Here is a 13,988-nt window from a genome sequence, read left to right as displayed (position 1 = left end):
TTTAGTCATCTGCTCACTGCATGAAGCTGCTTGGAGAAGGGTTTGCACAGTCAGGTGTGGCCTGGGATGGGCTGGCTGGTATTGTATTTGGGTTCCCCCAGACAGAGGAAGGAGTGATGGATCTGACTCCATGATCTAAGATGGCTAATTTATTATTTTATGATACTATATTATACTAAAGAATACTATAGTAAACTATACTAAAGAATACTTACAGAATGCTAAACAGATAATAATGAAAGCTCATGATTCTTTTCAGAGTCCTGACACAACTTGGTCTCAATTGGCCAATGAGTGAAAACAACCCACAGCAGATACCAATGAAACAATCAACTGTTGGTAAACAATTTCCAAACACATTCCAAAGGAGCACAACACAGGAGAAGCAAATCAGATAATTATTGTTTTCCTTTTTCTCTGAGGCTTCTCAGCTTCCCAGGAGAAAAATCCCGGGTGAAGGATTTTTCAAAAAACATGAATGCCACAGGCTGGGGCTCCCCATGGTGGGAACCTTCACCAGAGCCCCCTGGGCACCTCCTCCCTGGCAGAGCAACCCAGTGCTGTGAGCCTGGCTACCTCCAGGCCTGCCAATCCAAGGAATTTACAGTTGTCACTGCTCCTAAGCCTTTGTGGCTGGACCATGCAGAAGATCTCAGCACTCAGTGTTGGAAACAAAGCCAGCACAATGCCAGGAAGAACAGCACCAATCTAAACAGCAAAAGCTGCTTTTCAGCTGCTGCAAGAAATTCCTTAGCAGTCTCAGAGGTCTCTCCTCTGTAGCTCCCTGACCTCCTGCACAAGGCTACCTCCATAAGCTCCTTTCATTTGGTCTAATAAAGTTAACTAGTTCTCCAGCTCTTCCAAGGAGAATAGGCATAAAAATGTGCATTGAGATGAATGCTTACAACCCTTGAAAATACCTCTTGCTTGTGAAAAGGCTTCTGAGGAATGAATAGAAGGGACAATGATTACCAAAAAAGGAGGAAATATTGTTCATGCTGCCTGGGAAGCATTTGACCCTTGCAAAGGCTGGGGAGAAAATGAGGAAGAAGGCAGGGAGCTGAGACACTAATGGCAATCATTGCTCTGTTGGGAGCAATATCTCACAATGTCCATGGAGATCAATCCCAAATTATTCAGCCTAATAGTTCTCAAAACAAACTCTAATTCTGCTCCTTTGTGGCAGGCAGGAAGCTCTCTCTGCAAGGCCCATTTCACATCTTAGGTAACTCAGTGCTGGATGGTGTGACACTCCATTGTGAAATCCCTGCAGGAGCCTTTGATGCCAGCATCTTCCAGACGAGATGCAGAGCTTATCAGCTCAAATAACACAACTGTCTCTTATCCTTTGAGTCCCAAGCCTGCTGTTTTGGCACTTATATTTGTAATTCATTGCCTGGCTCTGGGTCTGGATCTATCTGGACAGGCAAACTGTCTATCTGTCTGCATTGCTGAGATATTTGTGTCTGCCCCAAGGGACCTGAGCACCTAAGCTCTGCTTATCTCCATTGACGCTTAGGTTCCTAATTGGTTAAAAGTCATTTTGGAAAGGTGGTCTTAAGGGCTGGAGGCTTGTAGATGCTTTCAAAATTACTTCCCCCAGGCCAGGCTGTCCATCTTTCCCTGGGCCTGCATCCCTGGTCTGGTCTGGCTTCCAGACATGCCTGTGTGCCTCCAGCTCTGCTGTCCCTCCCTTCCAGATCAGTGCCAGCCCACAGACCTGCCTGCATTTCATCAGCACCACATTTTCCTCAAAAAAGGACAAATGAGGTGGAAGAAGAAAAGGTGAAAACATGATAATAGCAGTGGGAAAAGGCCGCCACTAAAGATTTGACAATGCTGGAAATAGAGGCTCAGAGAAAAGTTTTTCTCCAAAAATTGTTCTTTTCAATCTCAACAGCACACTGAAGGGAAGTTAAGGCACACTTTTTAGCACCTTTTGTACTCAAATTCAAAATTCACCTGTCTAACCAAGCAATAATAGAAATAATCTTTTTTTATCCAGCTGCACATTTTGCTACAGAAATTTGTTTCCATTAAGCTATTCCCTTTTGTCCTCTTAGAAAGCATCTTTTAAATAATAACAGTGTAAAAAAAAAATTACACACTACCCAAAAAACTCAACCCTGTCAACCGTGCACTTTTATACAAAAGTTATCTCCTCCTTTCAATGGACGGATGAAAACTCTTTTCATAATGTCAAGGTGGAGATGAGGAAGAGAGAGAAAATTTCAAAGTGCCCAGCACAGCTAGTCATTTGAACAGGGAACGTGGGGCAAAATCTGGTCTTAGAAAACTGAGCTACAGCTCCAACATGAACCTGATATTCTTTTTCTGCTTTGTAAAACACAATTTTGTAGAAGTAGGGATGGAGGCATGCACTACACTTCTCATCTGAAGGGGAGAAATAATGTGCTTTTTCTTTATTCCCGAAATCTCAAGAGAAGAATGTGAATTCAATCTTTAAAAAAATAGGAATTAAAATGCCACCACGATAAGTCTCACTGCTGCCACGCTTCCAGGAGTGCAGCAGCCGCAGCTCAGGGATTCCCCAGGAAGGTCAGACTGGGAGAAGAGTCCCACCAGGAACCACCCCAAGATCAGCAGTGTGAGAAACACAGCCCTGGCTCACTGTCCTGTCTGCATCACACTCTTTCCTGCTGGGAACGAGTGCCACGAGGTTCCCTTCACCATCCACCCCTGGGAGGATTTCCCAGCACTCAGCCCTCTCCAGGAGGACCTGCTCCATCCCTGCTGGCCCTCTCCCACAGGCAGCTGCCTCCTCTCACTGCAGAGATGCCACTCCTCACCTCTGAGCCCGTGTGTCACTGCTGGTCCCAGCCACAGTCCTGAATGTGTCCTAGTTGTTGTCCTCAGGGGCTGGGAGGAACACTGGACACGGCATTCAGGGTCCCACGAGGTGGTCACCAAGCCCTAAACTGCAAGGATAAAAGAGAAAGCATAAGAGGGAGTTTCAACAAAGGGGATAAAAGACTGATTGATGGATTGATTAATACCAAGCCATCCCAGGGACAGAACAGCTGCTTAAGCCATGGATCAAACACAGAGACACAGGGACCAGAGGTGAAGGGGAAGACCACAGGGAGGTCCAAATGAGAGCAGCTGCTCAACAGAGTAACTAAAAGGGAAAAGAAATCCACTTGCCAGTGGATTTGAGACTGTGAGAAATGCTGGAAGGGAACCTGGGACTGAAGTAAAAAGAATGGGACAAATGCCAGACAAGGATGGAAAAAGATGCAGGGAAGAAGGAATGCTCTGGGCATGCCCAGGGCAGATGGTACAAAACATCAATGCAGAGCTCCTGGAGGAGTGAGGAGCCACTGCCACCACCTGCACCAGCCACCCAGCATGTGCAGGCTTTAATAAGTTTAATAATCCTAGTTACACCTGAAGATAGGCCTCATAAATGTATTTTGAAATCTTAAGTGTGATTTTATTGCTCTCAGTGGTCAGTTCCCACACCTTCACTGTTTTTCTATTACTTTTGAATGCCTGGCTGGCCAGGGCTCTCTCTGCTTCCCACTGCTGTCAGCTCCTGCTCACCTGTGATGCCAAACAACCAGTACAGCAAGAAGAAATGACACTGAGGGTAACAGTACTCATCTTTCTGATATCCAATGTCTTGTTTTATTACCATCTACACAGTAACAATAATAGCAATATTGGTGACACCCGTTTTGTTACTCCTCCTGTTAGTAATATTCAGACGTGACCGAAGAGGTATTTCAGAAAGACAACACAAATCCAGTGCAAGATCCAGGAGAATGGGGCAGTTAATTAAATGTCAGAGTGATGGACAGAGCTGGGACAAGCCTGGAACAATATCAGAGAGCTGGACAACCTCTGGCAGGCACAGGGAGATGGATGGATCTGGGACACGTCCCAGACCTCTCCTCCAGCAGACACAGAACCCTCCTACCCCCCACATCTTTAAACACAGCATTGCTCCCTCTCTGTCACTGCTTCATTGACTTATGCAGGTGAGGAAATTTCCTGGGGAAAGCTGCCTTCCAAGCCATGTCACTGATCACAGCCTGATCCAGTGGCATTTTTATACCTCCAAATTGTGCAAAGAAAATAAAGAGCCCCATTGAAAATGACAGTGTCTTAGAATGTGTTTTACCAGGTATGTGTGAATTCACAGCAGGCAGGAGTTTATTTTGCAAAAGATTTCTTGTCATTTTACCCAAACTAGACATTCATAAGAGAGGCAGGTGTTGGCCAGGGACTATGGAGAGAGAATGGCAGCCGGAGGGTGTTCCAAAACTCCAAGAATATTAGAGAACAAAAGGAAGCCTGTGACAGATACTGGGCAATCTGTAAGTCATCAGAAGAGTGCAGAGCATAATGGACTAATCAATCAGGCAGACAAGGGTGAGGTGTCACGGGGAGGCAATAGGTAGTTGGAGGTCAGTTATGAAATATAATCTCTAAATTGGAAGGAGAAGAGCAGTAGCACAGGAACAATGACAGGTGTTTGAATGGAGGTAGGTGAATGTGGGATTGGTGATTTCCAGGAGAGTGAATGTTGGATGGGAATATTATGGGGGTAAGGAAAAATAAGCTGGTATTTCAGAGACAGGCACATATTCTGTGAAGTGAAAGGCTGAGCTGGCGAGACTTTAAAGTACTGTTCCATTTCAGAAAATGCTGCTGGAAGACAGACAGTGGGGCTCTCTGGTGCTTGTTCCTCTGGGTTTCCAGACAAACTTTGTCAGGTTAGAAGAAAAACAAAAGGAAGTGATGCTTTTCCTAAGAATAAGTCCTGCAAATAACAGCTGGGATCTGAAAGCCAGGCCAGACCCTTTCTAGCTGGTGCTTTCTCATCAGCATGAGTAATCTCTAATCTAGTTAGCTGAGATGCAGGGAAGTTGCACACTGCCATGCATGAGAAGATGGGGATTCTGCAGGTGAATTTAATTACTCCTTCCACAGAAAAAGTGGGAGTCAATAAGGCACCACTCACCCTCCATTAGCTAACTCGGCTGGCATCATTTACTAACAGGCTGCATCATTTACTGCTCTTTCTAAGCTAAGGGGGAACAGCCCCATTACACCCACAGAAAAGCTTCACTTAACATGAATTAATTTCTACCAACACTTTTCTGACCTTAACTCCACATTCCAAAGATGTCACACAGCCCTTTCTAAGATCAGTTAGACCCAAGCAATTAGAGCTGAATGACCAATTTCTAATGAATAATCATTTGGAAAACTTCACCTCAATTTATGCTCAGGAAACATTCACACACAGATTGCAAAGTCCTCACGTTCCTTTCTCAGTGGAGATAACTTGCTGGTTTTTTCCACTGAGCAAACAGTAACGTAACAGTTCATTGAAAAATCTGCAATCAAGCACAGGCTGGGTGGATGGGTTATGCCAGACACGTGGTGCTGTTCCTCCATTCTTCCACTGGGTGAGGAATCAGAGCAGCTCCAAGAAATGTGAATCAGGACTGTTACCTCTCTTGTTTGAAATTCCCTGTTGCCAAACCTGCCACTGCTGGAGTACATTTACTGGGCTGGGCCATGGATGTGGGCAATGTGGGAAGGGAGCCAGCTGTGGTCCCTCTGTAACCATGGGGAGAGCCAGGTATTGCCAAAGCCACTGGAGGGGTATTCACCAAGGACACACTGGAAAACCTGGAGACCTTTAGATGATGACCCTGACTCTGCTTAACTCTCCACATCACAGAATCACCGAATAAGGAGGTTGGAAGAGACCTCTGAGATCATCAAGTCCAACCTATGCCCTAACACCTCAACTAGACTATAGCACCAAGGGCCATGTCCAGTCTTTTTTTAAACACATCAAGAGATGCTGATTCTATCACCTCCCTGGGAAGAGCATTCCAGTCCTTTTTATTCTTTCAGTGAAAATTTATTTCCATGCCCAGTGCTGGCCAGGGCTGTGGAGAAAGGGGCACAGGAAGTGGAAGCACTGGTGAGGCTGGACCAAGGCTGGCAGCTGAAGAAGCTGAGAACAAAGTGTGCTGTAACACCCAGGGGGATAAGGGAGTGTGGAGCAATAAATCAAGCTCTCAAAGCAGAGCATACTAGGAGATCAGTGGGACAGACATTAGACCAAAGGAGCTCCAGAGAGACAGGAGCAATTCTTTTACTCCTCCTTCTCCCTCGTTGCTAAGGATTTTTTTCTTCCCATTTAATACCATCCTCATTGTTTTTAAATGAACAGCAAAGCCAGTGGGTTCCATGTGGCATTAGCAATGTGTTTGTGAAAGGGAGAACGACTGGCTCCTAGCAGGATTTGATAAAAGCCTCTCCAAGTTCTGAGTGATTTACAGCTGGAGAAAACAAACACGGACTGATACAAATGCAGAGAGAGGCACTGACATCCAGGTACACTCAATTACCAATTCATCAGCCCAAGTGAACTTGAAGGGCTTTTCAAACTCTACATGGCTCTAAATTAAAGGAAATATTTAGATGGATAGCGTTCTGCAGTGGGGGAGAAGAAGACTAATTTGCTGATCTTCAGCTCAGGAGCCCTGGCCTTTCATGGGCAAAGGGCCACAGGAAAAGGGTGCAGGTGGCAGCTCCCACTCCCCACATGGGACCAGGGAATGCACCAAACCTCAGGATGATGTTCACACACTGTTGCAAAGCTGTCAGCACACAGCTCTCTCTGTTTCCTCACCATGCCAGTCCCCAAACAGACTTTTTTTTCCCTGTCTCTAAAAACTTTGCTTTTACCTGCCCTGGAGGAAATAGAAAAGCTGTGAAAGTAACCAATTTTTTGGTTCATTGGTTGAACTAAAAAAAAGAAGAGGGGGAAAAAAATCACTGTGCAGTGACCCCAAATTGGAATTGTCCAGGGTATCCACAGAAAAATAGATATAAATACATATATATATAAAAGATATAGATCTATGGTCAAACAATGGTTTAATTCAATCTGAAACTAACTCATGGGGAATGTCCTTTTTCCCTCCATCCCCTGCCCAGAAACCCATTTTTTTCACAAGAAGAGATTTACAGCTCCATGCTCCAGCAGCACTGACACAGCCCCAGTGTTTGATATCTTCCCCTGTTCAATGAAGCTCCTCCATGCTGGGGCTCGGGGCCCTTCAGTGCTATTCTGATACAAACTCTGGCAGCTGGGGGAGGAACAGGAGGAGTCCAGCTGCTGAGAGACTGCAGGGAACTCTTTGTTAGTTGTTCATGCAGAAACTGTTTTGATTTCAGTGTCTAATTGATATCTTGGGGAAATCTTTACAAAAGACAGTGCATCCTCCCCAGAGCCCACCTGTGTGTGCTCAGTTGAGGGGCCCCATGATGCCAGTGCTGATGGAGCCCCAAGGCTGTGGGGTTGTCCCTGTTCCCCTGCTCCACATCCTCATCCCACAGGTTTGGAGAGCTGAACCAGCATGAGAGCCCTGGGGCAGCTGGAAGGGTGGGTGCTGAGCTCCAGTGCTGCTCAAATTTTTGGCAGAGAGGAGACTTAGGAGAGTTCTGTGCTGTGATGTCTGTTCATCAGCAAGGAGAGCTGTGTCAGCCTCCAGCCTCCCTCAGGAGTAGGGACTGCCTGCATCCCTCTGGAAGCTGCCAGCATCATCCCTCATCCTGCCAGAAGCAGCATCAAGTCCTGAATTTCCCACTGGATATCAGCCCTTCTCTTTCCTCTGGCCTCCTGCAAAGACAGCAGCCATGGCTCTCACAGAGGCAGCTCCGAGGCTGGCTCTGAACTCTTTAGAAGAACAGCAGGTATTTTAATTATTCACATCAAGCTCACCTTGCTTGCTACAACAACCCTCTGAAGCTGCCATAGCTGCATGGGGTGGAGCAGAGCCCTGCCAGCAGCTCCCCATGGCCTGGCCTTGGGGCAAAGCCTGGCTCTGCAAAACAACCATGATCCAGTGCTGTCACTGAGGGCAGAGGGGGACACTTGGGTGAGCAGCACCCTGGCAGATCTGTCTGGTCCTGTGGGCACTTGCCCACCCAGCCCACTGTCCAACCATTGCCCAACCAACCCACTGTCCAACCACTGCCCACCCTGCCCACACTGTCCAACCACTGCCCACCCTGCCCACTGTCCAACCATTGCCCACCCAGCCCACTGTCCAACCATTGCCCATCCTGCCCACTGTCCAACCACTGCCCACCCTGCCCACTGTCCAACCACTGCCCACCCTGCCCACACTGTCCAACCACTGCCCACCCTGCCCACTGTCCAACCATTGCCCACCCAGCCCACTGTCCAACCATTGCCCACCTGCCCACTGTCCAACCACTGCCACCCTGCCACTGTCCAACCACTGCCCACCCTGCCCACTGTCCAACCATTGCCCACCCAGCCCACTGTCCAACCACTGCCCACGCTGCCCACTGTCCAACCATTGCCCACCCAGCCCACTGTCCAACCATTGCCCACCCTGCCCACTGTCCAACCATTGCCCACCCTGCCGACTGTCCAACCTCCTGCCTGGCACCTTGCATCCTCCAAGCCAGGGGTATCAGCCAAATGCTTTGCTGTCACTGCAAGCTGCTGTGCCCCACACTGACAGATCAGCTCTTGTCGTATTTTAAGGGCACTGGCATTACCAAAATTCAAGGAAAAGGAGGGATGTACTTATGCAGCACAGCTGGGCTGCTTCAGATGAAGGCACTGGAGGGGATGACACACTTCCTTGCTGCCTTGAGCTGCTCCCAGGGTTTGATGCAAGGAGCTGTTTGGAAAACAAGCCCTTGTCACCCTGCAGCAATGTCTTTATTTGCTTCTTCCTTCCCAGTACCATCAAAAATATTTGCTGCAATAGCATCACTCTTCTTAGAGACATTAGGAAAAGTTCTTTACTCAGAGGGTGTTTGGGCACTGGAACAGGCTCCCCAGGGAAGTGGTTGAAGCACCAAGCCTACCAGAGTTCAGGATAAGTTTGGATGACTCTCAGGTGCCTGGTGTGATTCTTGGGTTGGTCATCTTGTGCAGGGCCAGGAGCTGGAATCAATGACCCTTGTGGAACCCTTCCAGCTCAGGATATTCGGTGATTCTGTGATTCTGACCCACATGCCTCCTTGGCAGAACAAACTCAGCTCTCTCAAGGTGAAATATGTGCAGAAAGAAGGTTGATAGCTTGTGTTGAAGGGAGCCAGGCTCACCCCAGGCTCACAGAGGCTTTTCTCAGCTCTAGAGTGCAGGTGAGGAGCAGAGACAGGCATCCCACCTGCAGAAGCATCAGTGCTGTGGGTTCCTACATTTTTACCCCACTGAGTCTCAAATAAAGTGAGCTTTCTTTAGGGACCTCAGGATTTCTATCCGAGGTTGATCTATTTTCTTGGAGGTTCCTCCAAGTTATTTCTCTAATTTCTGGTAATTAAGAGACTCTTCTTCCCAGCCTTTCCTCACCATTACCTCAAGGTAAATGTGGAGGATTTCCAAGAACATTCAGGACCTGCTTTTCCCCTCTTCAAATTGAGCAAGAGCCTCATCATGGTAACCCTGAGCTCCAGGGCTCTTCTTCAGCAGCAACTCCCCATTGGCAAAGCCTGAGAGCAGAGGGGCCCCCACAAAAGCACATCCCCTGGCTGAAGAGCCAGGCTCTTCAAGCCTCCTGGACCATCAGAGCCAGCCCCTCTCTTTTTAACCTGCATGTTTTTTAATGCTAATTTCCACCACATGCCCAGTTCGAAGCTCTAATAATGAACAACTGCTTTCTTCCTTTCCTTCTGATTCCATATTCATGAGTCAGGCTTTCCTGGCACTAAACGTAAATGCTAAACGGAAATCGCTGCACAGTGACACGTCTGTGTAGCTTCACTGTCCATTTATTTGCCTTTTCAAAGAGCTGCTGTGTTAAGCAAACATCTCTGCCTGGATGCTATCTGGAGGAGTTTGTCTGGTACGGCGTGGTGCCTGCCGGGCTGCGGGAAGCGTCTCGGTGTGATGGTGTCTCGCAGCTCTGCTTTTGCTCCAGGGTACTTCTTGTACTGTAAGTTTGAGCTCAGTGAATATCTCAACCTTTTCTGGAATATTTTGCTTGAATCTTGGCAGGATGTGTTCAGCTCTGACACAGCAAGGGATGAAGCAGGGAACTCCCTGAGAGAACGCATCCCCTGCTTCGGCTTGGACTCCACCGAGGGCTCCTGCAGGCAGCAGTGGGCAGGTGTCTTGGCAGGGGAAGCAAAGAGTCACCCGTGACATCACCTGGCAAATTATTTTTTCTGGCAACTAGAAACTTCACAAACACATGCAAACAACAAAAAGCAAAACAAAACAAAACCAATAAACAAACAAACAAATAAAAACTCAAACACTTCAGGATTCATCCGAACTTCCTGCCATCTTCCAAAAGACAGAGACAAGACATCTTGAAAAAAGGAATGTTATCCATTAGCCATATTGGTCAATATGTTTTCCAAGTATTTTCCTTGAAGACTGCACTTCCATGTTGAATTGAACTTTTAAAAGAGCAAGGGCAAAAAGTAATCTAAAAGTGAAAGCCAAAGGAATTAAATCTTCACATATTTCAAGGCAAGCTGAGATGTTCTCTGCAGAAATGCCAAAGTGGTGTAGTTTCCAAACCTTTTAACCTGTCTGGGATGGAAGCTTTAGGATCACAGATTGGCACCGTGAAGTCTCCTCTCCATCAGTTCACATCTGCCCTCCTCTGCCAGGGAACCCCCTTGGAGACATCATCATCCTCACCCATCTGCTCTGCAATCAATGGCAACAGGAACCACTGTCCTGGAGGCAAGGACAACCACACAGGGCTGAGCTGGGCTGTGCTGGCCCTGCTCCCTGGTCTCTCCATGGGAACACCAGCTGAAGGTGGCTTTGCTCTAAGTGCTGGGCTGGAAAGGGGAGCAGCCAATATCCCAGAACCCTGGATTGCTCTGCCAGCTTTGCTCCTGCACTGGTCACCTCCACAGGGCAAGGTGGGCAGGGAGGAACTGCAGAGGTTGACTGGGAAGTGGCAACTCCAGCTCTATGGTTGTCCAGTGCTGGAGGCTTTCCCTCCTCTCAGCTGCCTCCACTGCGGTTTCCTTCTCCAGGGCTCTGTGGATGCTCCTTATGATCCTGGTGTTCTGTTTTCTTCTGCAGTCATCCATTGCCTTTCCCCAAATACTTTAACAAATGAGCTCATGGGAGGGCAAGAGAGAAGATGAGAGATGAATTTCAGACCATGAGAAATGAACTCACAAATGAGAGTGTCTGCAAGCACCATCTGAAGAGCTGTGCTCCTGCTCATGGAGAACATCATGGGTGGCATGTGTTCAATCAAAGTAATCAATGGGGACCACATTTTGAATATTATCTACATGCAACAGACTCCTTGGGAGGAAATTATGCAGCAATATTTAATGGTGGCAATGGTTCAGCAAGTAATAGAAAGAAATATTCCTCAAAACACCATCAACTTCTCATGGATAACTCCCAGATGGGACTGAGGGTAAAAAACCCTTTCATTAAAAAGCTATTCAGTTATGGTAAAACTGCCATATGTGGCTCACTGAGATTCTGATTGTCAGTGACTTCAGCTAGAAAGCTGCTGTGAAATCAGAAAACTACTTCCCATTTGAACAGGGGGGTGGAAATCAGTCCTTAGGGACCTGAAAGCACAGCTTGATCTCACGCAGCTGAAGGTGTCTTACAGCTGGATGTCTAGGTTAAGGTAATTGTCTAGACTTCTTTTATCATCAGTGAACAGAGAGACGTGCACCAACCCCCAGAGAGTGATTCATTCTTCCTGTCTTAAACATCTATTTTTGGATGGGATGGATTACACACTGGAGGTGTTCAACTTTCTCTGCTGACTGTGGAGTCTGGATGATGAACTTGGCCTAGACACTTCACCTTTCTGGTGCTGAAATGGGGAGTGCTCCACCAAAGGCAGCTCAAGTTGTGGCAATAATGGTGGTAGGTTGGGAGCCCTTGGCCAGCACCTGCAGTGAACAGACACAAGAGAAGAAGCTCCCTCAGCAGACAGGAGATGGAGGAGGGGAAATCATCAGAAGCATACCCTGGAGTGATCTCAGTATTTAAAAAAGACCTGAGGGCACGCTGGTGCCTGATTATCTCATCTAGTTCTTTTATGTCATGCAAAAGGTACAGATTACATCCAATTGCTTTTTAAGTGTGACCTGAAAGGTGTAATTTTGCAGTCCTAGGAGGAAAGCAGGGAGTGGTCTCTCAACTACGTGCAGTATTCCTAAAAGACCAAGCCTTTTACTAATCTTGGGTTTTCCTGAGATTAGCAATTCCAAACTTCTCCAAACCATTAATTTATTTCTGAGACACCACCTTTATTCTCCTACACATCTTCCCAGTCTTGAACAGCCATGTCTTGCAATTTTAAGGGTTTCCTTACCACCTTGAGAGCTATTTTGCAGACAGGTTTCATGTCTCTGTTTTGCCATAGTCCAGGGTCAGTGCTAATGACCCACACTGCAAAAATAATCCTACTATGTTCTAGGAGGCTTCTTGATACAAGTCTTCCATAAATAAATGAGATTATTAGCTTCCATTACTTCAGTGGGAGCCAGTTTTAGTCCTCTCAGAAGACCAAATTCTTAGTGCCAGCTCAGGTTTTAGATCTTAGAGCCATTGAAGCCACCTCTTAGAGCCATCCTGCCAAAACCTCTCCAGATTCCACTCCTGCTATATAACATGGGACAGGTTATCTGTGCAGAACCCAGAAGTCAGGATTCAGGAAGGCTACAGGAAAACCAGATATTGCCATTTCAAAGATCAATATGAGAAAATCAATTAGGGAACTAAATGGCAGGAGAAGTCACCAGAGGAAGGCCAGGCTTCCATTGATATACAGCTTTGCAAAGGAAATGTTTGCAGCTGGTTCTCAACGGGGCACACACATTGCAAAAAGTACCTCAGGACCCTTCTCCAAAGCCAACAAATGTGGAGGAAGACTGGGGATAAAATTAATGAAGAGTTGTGAGTGCTAATTCACCAGGAGAGATATTTGTGCTCTTTCCTGGGGTGTGCTGCTGCCGGGAACAGGATGCAGCTGATGACAAAAAGCCCATGGCTGGAAGCCAAAGGGTTCCTTGGGGGCCAGGGAAATGCCTTGGAGACTTCAGCTCTCTACAACAATTGGCTTACACCTGTCAAAAAAAATCCTCAGTATTTTTTCTTGACTCATCTGGAAAATCAAGATGGATCATCCATATTTAACAGGCTATTCACAGTGCTCATGGGAGCGTGTTCAAGACAAGGCAGAGCAAGACCTTCAGTTCACAGTGTGATACCAAAAGTAACTCAGACATGTGAAGGGAGCATCCATCTGTCTATCCAGAAACACGGAACACACAGGATTCTCAGAGCCTAAGTGATATAAATTACCCTCCTGTGAATTGAACAGGTTCACTTAACAATATGACAGTCCAGCAGGACAGATACCAATGCCTGGTTTCTCCTTTTTGACTTGTTTTCTCTTTTCCTTCCTGCTTCAACCACTGAGTTTCCTGGGATGACTTTCTACATGTCTGCCTCAATATTCCTCTATTTAAAGAGAGATTAATGTGACAGGGAAGTGTTGGAGATCTCTTAAGGAAAGCCACCGCATGAGAGATTTTTCTATTTTAAATTGTGAAAATTGCTGGCCAAATGCTGGTTCTTAAATACAGCTGGTGAATATATAAGGAAAATTGATTTTTGCAAACGACTACATCATTTAAGTGAAAAGTCAATAATCATCTTCCATACCAGCATTTAAATATCTGAGCAAAACCACTCAAATAATGATATCTTCGGGGTTCAGATTGTTCACTGGAAAGAAGGGAACACACAGTGTTAGACTCAATACTATGTTGACAGAGAACACAAATGTCAGTTTGACCATCTTAGAAAAGACATTTTAAAAGATATGAAATTAAATGACTCAGGATTACTCATGATGACATCTTGCATTAAGCAGTGAAAACTCTTATTTCAGGACAGTTTTTGGGATTGCTAACAATGTAAAGAAAATGCATTTGTGGAAAAGCTGCTT

General features: G+C 46.5%; 1 protein-coding gene across 2 annotated transcripts in view; it reads right to left on the bottom strand.

Annotated features, from left to right (window-relative positions):
• ELFN1 (extracellular leucine rich repeat and fibronectin type III domain containing 1) overlaps positions 1-13,988 on the bottom strand; it is a 103,989-nt gene that overhangs the window by 43,514 nt on the left and 46,487 nt on the right. For both annotated transcript variants that reach the window (XM_050980302.1, XM_050980301.1), the window contains exon 3: positions 2,811-2,939. The gene's annotated coding sequence lies outside the window, so the exon portion shown is untranslated. The remainder of the gene's footprint in view (positions 1-2,810; positions 2,940-13,988) is intronic.

This window comes from Serinus canaria, chromosome 14 (assembly GCF_022539315.1).
Source record: "Serinus canaria isolate serCan28SL12 chromosome 14, serCan2020, whole genome shotgun sequence".
NCBI classification, from domain to species: domain Eukaryota; kingdom Metazoa; phylum Chordata; class Aves; order Passeriformes; family Fringillidae; genus Serinus; species Serinus canaria.
Note: the sequence above shows the minus strand (reverse complement) of the source record. Positions and strands in the feature narration are given on the sequence as shown.